Raw genomic sequence first — 11,547 nt, forward strand, 5'->3', positions numbered from 1 at the left:
AGGGGAAGGATACTGTAAAATCTCCAGTCAGAGGTGGGATTTGCCGGTTCTCCGAACTATTCAAAATTTCCTCTACTGGTTCTCCAGAACTGGTCAGAACCTGCTGAATACTACCACTGGTATGGACTAACTTTCAGGATGGCTGGCTGGGGAATTCTGGGGACTGAAGTTCACATATCCGAAAGTTGCCAAGTTTGAGAAAAACCGCCCTAGCCTCTAATGTATCCACTGTGATTTTATTTTACCTACTATGCTGCGATTGCAGATATATCAATGGATTTATGAGCAACTTAATTTATTATCTCTTTCTTAATTTTTCTTCCTACCACTCAGTTAACTCAGATTATAAAACAATATATATTTTCCTTCAATCACCTCACCATATAGCATTCAACTATTTAAAGGGACATTCCCAATTCGTACAGATTTCTTGCGTTTATCCTTTATCAATTATTTGAAATACAGTACAGTACACCAGAATTCAGAATGTGGAATTTGAGATTTAATTTGCAGGAATGCAGGCATGAAACTGAAATGAGAAAAAAACAACAACAACCTCTTGCTAGCATTAAGAGCAGTTTGATATGCAAAGGATTACAAAGAAGACAGGCTCTCTCAGACTGCCCAGCTATCTACTATGTTGTTTTCATTTGGATTGCTACTCTGAGTAGGACATAATGATCCAAATAATCTCTTCTGGTGTTATGATTATAAGGCAGTGGCATGTTGAAACTGCCACCAAGCCTGTGGAAGGGCCTGTTTAATAAAAGATGGATGCAAATGATTAACCATTTCAAGAAAGGGATATAGAAGTTTGGGATTCATCTACGCTAACCTTGAACAATCTCCAGATAGGTTCTTTCAAAGCCTGATATGTGCGCATTTGGCAATGCAGGAACTTTTTGCATTTTTTTTAGAACAGTTATTTAAAAAGTATTTAGCATTTGAAATTTGAAACTATGATAACAGTATTTTAATGAGTAGTTTTAACTGTGTGACTAAAGCTTGTGCACCTGGAGATTCTAAAGCAAAGCAAAACACAAAACATCTGAAGAAATATTGGACAACTCACATTGGTGGTGACTTAACTGATTAATAATAACTTAGTATGATTACTTCATTAAAATTAATTATATAAAGCAAAATTAACTTTTCAAGATGTTCTTTTTCAGTTTTTTTCAAGTTTTAATAAGAATTGTATTCAGTGGTAGGATTGAAATAATTTAACAACGGGTTCTCTGCACTAATGACTGGCTAGATGTGACTGGGTGGGTGTGGTCAGGGGGTATGACAGCACTCAGTCTCCTGCAGCACTCTGCCCTGCCAAAACGGGGCACGGGTTAATTATAAAATGTGGGCTTTGCTTTGTGACATCCAGAGCTAGTGAGCATGGGGTGTGAATTGCACAGAAAATACACTTTTGTTTGGTTATGAAGAAATATCCCCAAAGTCAGATGTATACTATATGTAGGCTGACTTTTTGCTACACACCTCTCCAGCAAACAGCAAATTTTGAAGCTCCAGGTAAAGAGGATTCATTTTAGGATGAGTAACCATGGTTTGCATGATGGAGGTTCCTAAAGGAATGCTTGGAATCTGTGTTTTAAAGAACATTTGAGGGAGGGGTGCTTGGCACCAATCAAAACACTTTTTGTGAAGCAACTGATCAACAATGACAAAGTAAGCCACGAGTATATGAAAATAAGAGCAAACTCCACTCCCTTCTAGTACTGCTGATGTTACCTAGTTTGGTAATGAAACATCTGCAAGAAAGCCATCAAGCTCAGAGAGCACCAAGGAACCCACAGTTCAACCCTGAGCTACAAATATTCTATCAATAAACACGTTTTGGTTAGAGGAATTCAGAGACTGCATAATATGAGATGGCTCCCAGTGGATTTCATTCTAAATCTTGATATGATTTCTGTAAATAAGGAATGTAGAATTATCATGGCTGAGTCTTTGATCCTTCATACATCAGAAAAATACAAAGCTAAAGAATAAACAAATAAGCAGATTTGAAAAAAGAAAAGGCTCAGGAAAGAAAAAGAGTGAAAATGTAAGAAAGAAAGGAAAAGGAAAACTGAAAAAGACTGTCTTCCAACTTTCTTTTATACAGATATGTAAAAATATATATAAAACTCGTATTCTAATATTAACATTTGTCTACATTATTTCTACAATCCCTTATTTAATCATCAAAGCTCAGATCAACTTTTGATTTCAGTTTCTCACAAAAAGTCCAGTAATGGTTCATATCACTTTAATCACTATTTGTTAATGAAACCACAACTGATTTATTTAATTGCATCAAACTCTAAATAAAACAGGAATGGAAAATCCTAAGCTCAAGTGTAGACCCATGCTTCTCAACTTTGGCAACTTTAAGGTGCATGGACTTCAATTCCTAGAATTCCCCAGGCAGCATGAAGTATGCCCACCTTAAACTTGTCAAGACTGAAAAATGCTGATCTACAGGTAGGGATTTTTCCATTCCTCTTTTATTGTTTCTTTCTTACTTATGAGCAATGATCATGCAAAAATCCCCATTCCCAACTCACCTTAGAGCTGGGGTTTTGGGCCTGGAAGGCAGAGGTGGTATTCAGCAGGTTTTGATTGGTTCTGCAAAACCATTAGTGGAAATTTTGAGTAGTTTGGAGAACCAGAAAATTTCCCCTCTGACTGGCCCCACCCCCATCTATTCTCTTCCTCCCAAGTCCTAGCTGATTGGCTGGGTCTTCTTTGGTTGCTCTGCACAGGAGAATGGAGCTAGAAAGCAAATTAGTGGAGTGGGGAGGGAATGGGATTTTGCAGTATCCTTCCCCTGCCACACCCACCAAACCATGCCCACCAAGCCACACCCACCAAGCCACGCCCACAGAACCGGTAGTAAAAAAATTTGAATCTGCTGGAAGGCCTCCTGCACCACCCTGGAAGCGAAAACGAGGCATCCTGGGAGGGATGGGGCCAGCCAGAGGCGGGATTAACCAGTTCTCTAAACTGGGCAAAAAGTTAACAACTGGTTTGCTTGAACCAGCATGAACTGACTGAATCCCACCTCTGGTTGTATTTCACAAGACTACATGCACCTCTGAAAACATTTTAATAACTTCCCTTTACCTTGTTTAGGTATCGAAATGCATGTTTGGTATAATCATGACCCTAAAATATCGCCGAAATGAACATAGTAACATTTCAAAAATAAAATTAAAAAAAGCACTAATTTATTTTTAAATGTTGCAATGATTTATAAATATAATTCACTTAATATATAGACTCAAGAGCTTCATATTATAAAGGCAGCAAAGGTATGGAGACAGAGAATCCCTTAGAGCAGGGGCATCAAACTCAAGTCATCATGTCCTCGTCATGTGATGTGTCGGGACTTTTTCCCCCTTTGCTAAGGGGGCATGGCCAGTGCTTGACGCATCTGGCCTGTAGGCCAGGAGTTTGACACCCCTGCCTTAGAGAATCAACTCCTCAAAAACAGCCCTCCAGGAAGAGATAAACTAATTTGGTGTTAAAGCTTTGACAATGAAGTTCTAGTCTAGAAAATGACTACGGACTCTATGAAGTATGATCTTCTGTAGCCAAAGCACATATTTAATAATTTTACAAATATTTATATACCCCTCTGCTGCATCCCAAGGGGCTTGTATGACTTACAAAAAATTCTGATCAGCAACAATAATATTCAGTCTATCAATGGCATCTGAAACACGAGCAATATAGACAATATCACTCAACGGTTTGGATAGCAATATAACAAACTCATGTTTATTGCTTTGTTTCCTCTTACTTTGGTTCTGCATAACCCAGAAGCTTGTTCAATATTTATGTTATTTTGGTTTGTGCTAATAATATATTGATCCTACAGGATTTTACTGGTTCACTTGTTTGGAAGTTCCATGATACACTAGGCCACGGATGTCAAACTCGATTGTGTCATGTGACATATCGTGACGTATCATGATGTTTTCTGCCTTTGCTGAGTCGAGGTGGGCGTGGCCTGCAGTTAGATTGAAAGTTCACTAAAAGTCTTAATGCAAACCCAGCTATTTTCTGGGTATAGTAAATAGTTAGCAATGTTAGACTGTAAATAAAGACTGTAGATCCCTGTCTTGAAACACCTGAAGAATATTACATTGAAGACTAACATGTTCATAGAATGAAATAAATACAGAAAAGAAGTTAGCATTTTAAAGGCGAAGCTGAAATTACTTTGGAGATATTTGTCTCTGCCTTTTTTTAAAAAATGATTTCAATCATTAAATTTATACAAGAGGACATCTGCTGGAAAAATCTGATACTACAGTTTATTGTCAAGGAAAAGGCAAACTAATGTAGAATGTTTGTATGTATCTTTGGGTTAATAAGCATTAACCCAGTGGTTCCCAAACTTTTTCAGTCCACCGCCTCCTTGGTGCTACAAATTCATCCTTGGTGCCCCCCATCCAGGGGTAGGATTCAAATTTCTGTGGGCGTGGCCTAATTTGAGGCTTGCTGATCATGTGACTGGGTGGCGTGGCTTGCTGGTCACATGACTGGGTGGGTGTGGCTTGCTGGCCACGTGACTGGCTGGTCATGGCTTGCTGGCTGGGCTTGGCTTGCTGGTCACATGATCTGGTAGGTGTGGTTTGGTAGTCATGTGACTAGCTGGGTGTAGCCAGGTGATTGGCAAACCAAATACAAGTGGTCCTCACTTAATGGCTGGTTGTTTAGCAAGTGTTCTAATTTATGACTGGCCTCCCCAGAGCTACTTGACCTGTTTTTGGAGTTTTGACATCATGCACATACATACACACACACTCCCTTCTAACCCTGCTGGAGCAGGTCATTGGACTAGAATCGGCAAAGCATCTCCAATTAGGTTCTAGCAGTGAATACAATCTAGTCAGAGATGCTTTGCTGATTCTTGTTGATTTATTTTATTTGTATTTATTTAATTTATGTTGCTGAATTGCATTGACATGTGTGTCCCTTCTTTTGCACAGCCCAAAAGCTTTTGTGATTCTTTGCAGCAAAAATTACCCACCTCTGGCTTTGCTCTACTTTTCAAACGTGCCGCCACTGCCATGTTCTAAGTGCTGGCCCTGCAGGTCCACCCCATTGAGCCTGTTCCCTGGAGGGACCTGCCCAAGCAAGTCTGAGTGGAGTGGTGCACCAAGTCAGTGGGGTGAGCCTGAGAGAGGGAAAGAAAGAGAGAGAGAAAGAAGAAAAGAAAAACGGAAAGAAAGAAAAGGACAGACAGAGAAAGAGGGGAGGATGGAAGGAAGGGACAGAAAGAAAAAGAAATAAAGGAGGGAAGGAGGGAGGAGAAAGATAATATTCTAGTCCAATCACCTGCTCCAGCAGGGATAGAAGGGAGTTTGTGTGTGTGTGTGTGTTCTCCTTGTAATTTACCAGTACATTTTGGTTTTCAGAATTGGCACTGTAATACATTGGGGAAAAGTAATTTTTTAGGGTGGAGGTCTGGTCCAATGGATCAAGTTGAAAGCCTCAACAAAATGTGAGAGCTTCCCCATAGTCTTGACCATGTTTTGTCCACAAAACCTTTAATAGAAGCCAAAGAAGTTTCAATGTACTGGCAAAGATGCTGGCAAAGAAGTTTCAATGTAGAAAAGGGCCTCAAGTCTAAACTAGGCCTCATTTCATTCTGATGCATCAGGTCTCTCTCTCTCTCTCTCTCTCTCTCCCTCTCCCTCTCCCTCTCCCTCTCCCCCCTCCCTCCCTCCCTCCCCCTCTTTCTTTGTCTGTTTCTTTTTCTTTCTTTCCCTTTTCTCTTTCGTTTCTTCCTTCTCTCTCTCTCTCTCTCTCTCTCTCTCTCTCTCTCTCTCTCTCTCTCCCTCCCTCAGGCTCACCCCACTGACTTGGTACACTGCTCTGCTTGGACTTGCTTGGGCAGGTCCCTCCGGTGCAGCGGGCACAATGGGGTGGAATGCGAGACCGGCACCTAAAACGCAGCAATGGCGACATGTTTGAAAAGTAGAGCAAAGCCAGACTGGCTTTCCTCTAACTTTCCCGACGTGCCTGCAGGGCCGGCGCCTCCTTTCTCCCACATTTCTCCTCCCCTTTCCTTCCTTTTCTCATTTCCTCACTTGCTTTCTTTTTTTCTATTTTATACCATAATAATGGGTAGATTCTGCCGTGGAAAGAGCTGCTGCACTGGACGACAAGGGGGTAGAGGGAGGTAGCCATCTGCATGCCACCTGTTCCCCCCTGGAGGCTGTCGGACAGAGTGCCAGCACTCCCTGCCACCTCTTAGCACCCCCCTGCGAGCCCCCTTGCCTTTTAGCGCCCCCAAGGCATCCCACCGCCCCCCCAGGGGGTGGTATCGCCCACTTTGGGAACCACTGCATTAAATCAACCTGGAACACATTCTAAATTTTCATTTCTGTAATTTCAAAGAGAAACAGAAACGTGTCAATTGAGTTCCGAAGACCACGATTTAAGTTTTATTAATAAAATGCTATCTTCCAATTTCCCCCAAGTTTTACTTCTTTTGTAAAAAAAAAAGGGGGGGGGTGCTGTTGTTTTCTATATCAGTGGTCCCCAACCTTTTTTGTACCAGGGACCAGTTTCAAGCACAAACACTTTTTCAAGGACCGGGGGAGGAAGAATCCGAGTTTGGTGGTTTGCTTGCAGACGTTTCATTACCTGACTAGGTAACATCTGATGTTGTTACCTAGTCGGGTAATAAAATGTCTGCCAGCAAACCACCAAGTTCAGGAGCGCCTCGGCCCTGCCTCCCTCAGCCCCATCCCTCAGGTGTCTCCCTCCCTCCCTCAGGTGTCTCCCTCCCTCCCTCAGGTGTCTGCCTCGTTCCTCTCTCAGTCGCTCTCTCGCTGCTCCACCAGCCCAGGAAGAAACTGCTTCAAAGAAGCCGGGGTGGTGGTGGCTTTTCCTGTCGCCGCAGCTCCTCCGAAGCGCCCGTCCACCCCCACCCCGTCCGCCTGCGCGTGGTTCAATCCACAGTGCTCCGTTCTGCTTGCCTGCCTGCCTTCTTCGTTTCGGAGCAGCTTCGGCTGATAAAAAGAGGCGAATAGTTATTATTCTCAGCCGAAGCTGCTCCCAAACAACCAGACAGGCAGGCAGGCAGAACGGGGCACTGAATTGAACCGCGCGTGGGCGGGCGCTTCGGAGGAGCTGCGGCGACAGGAAAAGCCACCCCACCCCCCTCCGGCTTCTCTGAAGCAGTTTCTTCCTGGGCTGGTGGAGCAGCGAGAGAGCGACTGAGAGAGGAACGAGGCAGGAGGAAACCGAAGCTGCTGAGCCGGAGAGCAGGACAGGCTTTGGTTGCTTCCTCCCTCCCCTTTTCTCATTTGTGTCCTTGATCCCCGATCCCAGCAGCATTCACCGAAGGCGAAGAAAGCCGCCATTTTTTTTTCTTTGCGGCCCGGTACAGAGTGCTCCACGGACCGGTACCAGTCCGCGGCCCGGTGGTTGAGGACCCCTGTTCTATATAATCTGAGAGCCTTTTTGAATGTCTTTCATCTTTTAACAATGTTGGGGTTTTACGCTCATTTAATTTATATGAGAGGATAGAGGAACTATTCTTTTCTCTCAAGCACTCTGAAGCCCTGCCTCAATGCCTGTCAGAGGCGTTGAAAAAGTCAAAGAGAGGGTCGAAAAAGTCAAGATGGCATATGCATTTTAAAAGAGGAGAACTTCTGCCATGTCCTTGCTGCTACCATACTGACTTCTTTTGAATTCTGCCCTCTGGTGGCTGTTCTTGCTACTCATCTGCCCCGATTTAAAGAAACAAACAAATACATTTATATGCTACCCATCTCACTGTCAGTGTGACTCTTGGCAGCTTACCAAATGATAAAAAGGCAATATAAAAACAGTTAAAATTAATAAGGATTAAAACCAAGAAAATACTGTCTGCTTTTACAAGGAACTAGGAAGATCAGCAAGAATTGATTGAGACAAAATGAAGGACATAATATCCACATACACCTACCTATCACCTTGTAAATATATTTTATTTAGGAATTTTATTTTACCTTTTTTTTAAAAAAAGAATGAAGCATGGAACTAAGAATTCTAAAATGAAACGAATAAAAGAATTGTTAGTACATCTCTATAATTTAAAAAACAAGTGTCATGTAAAAATACAATATAATTTTCATGTATTAATTGTATACAAAATTGCAGCTGAGCATGGTTATCTTTTTAAAAATTTTTTATTGGTTTTTAAAAACAAACATAAACAAACAAAACATAAAAACATCAAGCTATCTTCCATATGTTTACATACAGTGAGCCGGTTGGTTTACAAATTGTTTTGTGCTTCCATTTCGTAGTCCTCAATTACAATTGCATTGCATATAATCTCATATTTTCAATCAAAAATTAAATACCTTAGTATCATTATTAATCAATCATTTGACTATACTTTAATTCATTCATGTTTTACAAGATAACCATAATTTACTTAATTTATTTATAACAGTTCATATTATCACCCCAAATCTATCCTAAAATCATTTTGTAGATATAATAAGAAGTACATCTTTATATATTTATTATTTTCTAAAAGTCTACATATTTCATTACTGTATTTTATTATCTAACCATTGATAGAAAAGATCCCAAATTTTATAAAATTGTTTATCCTCTTGTTCTCTAATTTCAAATGTCAATCTACTCATTTTAGCACATTCCAATATTTTCTTAATGATTTCCTCCTGTGATGATATTTTCTCATTTTTCCAGTTTTTAGCAAGTACAATCCTAGCTGCTGTCAACACATTTACAATCAGGTATTTCAAATCTACTATATATTTCAGGTAAAATTCTCAAAAAAATATCTCTGGTTTCAAATCTATGTTTTTTTGTCATTTTTTCCAACCACATGTGGATTTTAGTCCAATATTTTTTATCATCCGCACAAGTCCACCACATATGGTAATATGAGCCAGGTGTCTGATGACATTTCCAACATTTTTCGGATTTATTCTTGAACATTCTTGCTATTCTTGTTGGGGGAAAATGCCACCTGTAAAACATCTTATACAAATTTTCTTTATATGCTGTTGACATTGTCATTTTATAATTTTGAGACCACAATTTTTGCCATTTCTCTAAATCGATCCCATATCCAAAATTCTTCCCCCAAGCAATCATAGTTTCTTTAACTTGTTCTTCTTCTAATTTAATTTCTATTAAATATCCATACAGTTTTTGAATCACCTTTTCATTAGTACCTGTCAAAATCTTATCTAAATCAGTCAATTTATCATAGAAACCTTCCATTTTAGAATCTTTATAGAGCATGGTTATCTTGAAAGGTAAGAGAATTGCCAGTGACCAAATATGGCTTGTTTCTAAATTAGTAAAAGCTGAATTGAAAGGACTAACTTCTCATTTACTTTTAAAGGGATATCTTTATCTCTTCTAGCACACATCATGATAAAACATCTTTTAATTACATCTTTGTCTACTAGCTCTATGTTCTGAAAAGAATGATAGAGCTCAAATCTCTCCATGGCTTTAAACATTTTGAAGCATTTGTCTGTTAATGTGGGAAATTCCACTGAGCATCCCTCCCAAGCCATCTAGGAACAGGAAGAAAAGCATGTCGGAAGATTTTGTGGCTTCCAGATAAGAGTCAAGTCCGCATCTTTTTTTTTTTTTTTGAGAGAGAGAAAGAAACAAAGCATTGCTTCAAGTTGAGATTAGAGTATTTTTAAGATACAAACTTCAGTTCTTAGTTGAAAATGGTTAGATCTGCACATGATAGAAAAGTAAAAATGGTTTATAATTTATAATTCTATAATCTTTCAAGAACCATCCAACAATTCATCAATGAACAAAATACCTCAATGAGAGACAATATAAGCAGGGTTGATTGTACAAATTTTAGAGTGCCATTCTCTTTTGGAACACTAGATGGCTTTCCTAGCTTTTAATCAGGTGATAATATTTTACAGGGTGCTTGTTATTCTGCCTGCTAAATGATTCTCATTAAAAAGATAAACATGCTTTTTTAAAATTCAAAATATTATTTAATTTGCTTAATTTATTAACTATCCAAAATAAATCTATACCATGATAAATCATAAGTAAAAAAAAAAAAAAGGGGGGGGGGAAATAACAGCCTTCTATACAAGCTTTTTATTCATTACTGTTATTATTTCAAGCCCTCATTCTATTGCATCACATAAATAATTGTAGTAATTAAGATATTTTTAAAATATATTTGTCATTTTGATCATATTACTTTTAGAAGTAATCAGTCCTTTTATTAATAAAATTAAATAAATGTAGATAAGCCACTGATGATGTTATCCATAATAGTTTGGTTTTAATGCATTCTACTTTTAAAAGTAACTAGGCAACCCATGCCCCATAAGGTCATTTCAAAAATATTTCCTAACCTAAACAGAGAAACAGAATTATCATGGATAGGCAAAAAACAAACACATAAACTATGTTGTACTTAGTTGTTCTAAGTTACATTGAGCTGTTGATCCTATGCAACGCAATAGTGATATTAACTGAATAGTATTTTAATTAAATCTAGTGTTTGATAGAAGAAAAATAAATTCACGTTTCAGCCTGATACAACTGTAGCTCTGGAAGGAGAAGCAGCTTCCAACCTCCTGTCAGCTTCCCCTATTAAGTTTCCTATGGGAAGCTGGCAGAAAAAAATAGACATCTTCCTTCCCTTCCCTCTAATAAATGGTCCCTGCTGGGTGTTGGAGGGAGTAAGGGATTGCGAGACTGGCTGGGAAACTGTCGTGGAACATTGAAAATGAAGATCATGTGATGGCAGCAACAGCTCGACAGCACAATAGCAGCCAGTAGCATTGAAACAGCACAACTTCCCCAGATTTCATTCTCTGGGAGTCATGGATCCTGTGTTTCGGACACATTCTGTAAGTTAGCCCATTTGAGATATTGTGCTTAAAAATTTTGTCCTATGATGCACCATTTCACCTAGTTAAAGGATATCATGCTAATAAGAATTTTGTAAGTATACATAGATTTAATATTCCATATTCTGGAAGAACAATAATTATTCATTCCAGCTCAAATAAGATCTGTCAACGTTTAGCAATTTAGTGTCAACTGGTGAGTCGAAACTTTAAAAAAATTGCACTAAAGGCTGGTATTTTTTTAAATTTAAACTCGAACACAATGTAAAAATGCAATCAATGAGTTCTACTTATTTGTGATTGGATAGCTCTGCATCCTTAAATGCCCATTGCTCCCAAATGAAATTCTATGACTCTCTAATTTTGAATTCTTTCCAGCATGGTTGAAAGGTGATTTGCTAATGCAGGCAATCCAGACTTTTTGCTGTCAGAAATTCCCAAACTGGGGCAAATATTCACATTCTGTTAGAAATGTATTATATAACTTTAACGTTTCCTCTATCCACAATGATTCAGTATGATACCCATGACTTGGAAAAAAATGAAATATATAACTGCATAGCCTTTGATCTTCTATTTCTAACTGGTTGTCTGTTGAATATTATATTATAATATCATAATTAATAAATTATATTGATAGTGTATATAAAGCATGTTATTA

Source organism: Notechis scutatus, chromosome 6, assembly GCF_049901735.1.
Source record: "Notechis scutatus isolate UNSWTSFEM ecotype Mainland chromosome 6, rNotScu1.2, whole genome shotgun sequence".
NCBI lineage: Eukaryota > Metazoa > Chordata > Lepidosauria > Squamata > Elapidae > Notechis > Notechis scutatus.